The sequence below is a fragment of the Nanorana parkeri genome, unplaced genomic scaffold (assembly GCF_000935625.1).
Source record: "Nanorana parkeri isolate BGI_ZX_2015 unplaced genomic scaffold, ASM93562v1 scaffold1471, whole genome shotgun sequence".
Lineage (NCBI taxonomy): Eukaryota > Metazoa > Chordata > Amphibia > Anura > Dicroglossidae > Nanorana > Nanorana parkeri.
The window spans coordinates 141,742-144,847 of NW_017307739.1; the positions used below are offsets into that span (position 1 = coordinate 141,742).

Here is a 3,106-nt window from a genome sequence, read left to right on the forward strand (position 1 = left end):
CTCGGCCATGATCGGGAGCTGTACGGGCTATTGTGAATAGCCCGTACAGCACCCCTTTGGTTCTACTGAACCGAAGGGGTCCTGGGGCCGAAGCTAGCCGAAGGATCGGCCGAAGCTACGGCCGATCCTTCGGCAGCTTCGTGAATAGACCCCTTAGGACTGACATTTGTGGATTGTGTTTCTCTCATTGATACCATTAACATACAATGCAGAAGTCAGGCTTTTGGTCATTTAACCTTTTTTTAGGACGGGCAGTGTTCAAATCTACTTTACAAATTATAATGAAATGAACCAGCATAGTACAGACAGAGTTAACAAACCCCTCCCAAACCCCTTTGCTGGGAAATTCCAGTTTCACGGCAAATGTGGGAAACTGAAATTACCCCTACAAATTGATCCCCTCTGCCCCCCACCCCAGTAGTCATAGAGGATAGGACCAAATTTGTGGTGGTAATTTCAGTTTTCTACATTTGCTGCGAAACTGGAAATACCCTTTAAGAAGCCAATAAAACCTACCCTAATTAAAATCAATTTAAACAGCAAGAAGCATTTTAAAATATTTTTTAGCTTATGCTATGGGAATGGAAACATGTAACAAATATAAAATAGGTTTTACCCCAATTTGGCTGCAAAAGTGGAAATATACTTTATCCCTTTCGCTGCCACCGATGCATGGCCAGCTCAGTAAGCATTACGTTGGTGGCTTTTACTGTTCTGCAATTAAGCACGACCATGAACCTATAGCAGAACAGTTCCCCTGACGAACCAATAGAAAGTCAATCGCACTCCAACATAGCGCCCAGTCAATCTATTTATTGACTAAATGGTGCAGCATTTCCATGCAACATTTCGGAACCAAAAGGTCCCTTCATCAGGCAAACAAAGCTTTCTATTGGTTAGTCGGGGAAAGCAGTAAAACAGTAAAAGCCACCGACGTGCGAGTGACTTTCTATTGGTTCATTGTTATCTGCGGAGGTATCTGCTGTCGCTACCGCACCCGCCCTGTGTGTGGGGAACTTCCGGTCAGGAGTGCGATGGGACCTTTTGGATTTTTAATCGGTTCCCCTGACGGTCCCCTGTAAAATAATGAGAGCTATTAACAAATATTAACACTCCCCGGAGGGATTCCCCTCTCCCCTCTGCATTTCTCCAGTGCTGACTGGAGAGACAGACCGGGGAGGGGGCTGACACTAGAGAGGAAGAGCCAGCTGTCAATAAGGCAGTGGGGTGGATCCTCCTGACAATATTGTCGGCATCTTTCCCGTCTGCTTTGCGCTGTAAGCATATAGTTGGCAATAGCCCTCTCTATGCTGAGCTTTGGGTCACAGGAGGACATTAGTAAATGTCCTCCTGTGGCTCGAAAAAAACCATGTCCAAAAAAGGTTTGGCCATAGTTCTCTTTTAAGTATTATCAAAAATGTAGCCCTATTTGTGCATCACTCTGCTGTAGATCCTCAAATAATTTCTGAATTGGCGCTGACACTGTCCTTCCTTCTGAAAGGTGGCTGCTTTTGTTGCCCATGGTTCCTGTGTGTGTTGTAAAGTAGCCACCACTCCAAGTTTGCTCACAGGAGAGACTATTAGGGTTATTCACAAAAGGGTGAAAAGTTTGGAGAAGGCAGGAGAAGTGAACGATCTAGGCCAAAATAGCTGATTTGGGAAAACTTTCCAATTCAGCTCACTTTCCAGTTCAGATATGTTGTCCAAGATTGAACATGTCTCCTGTCTTCTCCAAAATCTTGACACTTTTGTGAATAATCCTGTATAACTAAATATGAGATTGTAGTCTATCACAGGAGTGAGCTTGGAGCGGTGGCTGCTTTACAACACACGCATGGACCATAGGGAACAAATGTAGCCCCCCTCCAGGAGGAAGGACAGTGCCAGCACCAATTCAGAGATGATTTGAGGATCTACAGCTGAGTGATATACAAATAAGCTGCTTTCTTGACAATAGGTAAGGTACTTGAATGCATTTTGATTAGCTCCTGATGATGGTACTCATTAGTGTGTATGGCCCCCACGTGCTTGTATCGATGACTGACAATGTCCTAATGAGACGACAGATGATGTCCTGGGGTATTTCCTCCCAGATTTGTACCTGGCGGCGTTGGATGGACCAAGACATAATGTCCCAGAGGTGTTCTATTGGATTCAGGTCAGGCGAGTGTGGGGGCCATTCAATGGTATCAATTCCCCCATCCTCAAGGAACTGGCTGCATACTCTCGCCACATGAGGCAAGGCATTGTCATTCACCAGGAGGAACCCAAGACCCACTGCACCCTCATCAGTTTAGTGTCATCAGTGAATAATGACCCTGCAATGATTGCTCTGACTCCAACATGCATGTTTGCATCCGTGTATGTATAGGTGGGGAAAAAATTTTGTGTTTTTTTTAAAGGAGAACTATGAGATGAGTGATTTCCACTCACCTCATAGTTCTAGCCGACCTGTGACAATGAGACTGTCATAGGTCGGTTCAGTAGATCGGGAGGTGAGCGAACACATACCAGGTTCGCTCACCTCTCAATCCTGTCACAGCTCTCTGCCATGACAGGGGGAGGGGCTGGATTCCCCTCTCCCCGCTCCGATCTGCCAGCGCTGACTGGCGGAACGGACGGGGGAGGGGGCGGGTACAGCTGGCTCTGCCTCTAGATAGGCAGAGCCAGCTGTCACTCACGCAGCTGGGCGGATCCCGTCATCTACGTCGGGATCCGCTGCGCGTCTCAGTATACCGCGAGCTGTAGCTCGCCTTATACTGAGCTTAGGGTGACGGGAGGACGCTAGTTTGTGTCCTCCCGTTACCCTAAGGAGAACTATGGGGAAAAACACTGACCCTATAGTTCTCCTTTAATTCTTTCCAAGATCAAGACCCCTAATGTCACCTAGGGACCTGCCAAAGAAGCTGATAAGGCAGAGATCTGCTTCATCAGCTTCTCTCCAGCTTCTGTAGCCAGAGAGAGTTACAGCAGAATGCATAAGTGATATACATCACTTCCTGCATTCTTACACCTGAGAGGGGATCGGAGGGAGATCATGTGCTGATCTCCCTCTGATCCCTTGTCACAGAGCCGCCGTACTAGCCCCAGGCCGCACCAGGGGAGC

General features: G+C 47.3%; 1 protein-coding gene across 1 annotated transcript in view; it reads left to right on the forward strand.

The window, feature by feature from the left end:
• The window catches only part of LOC108798428 (tomoregulin-2-like), a 268,178-nt gene that overhangs the window by 16,916 nt on the left and 248,156 nt on the right, over positions 1 to 3,106 (forward strand). The gene's annotated exons all lie outside the window — the stretch shown is intronic.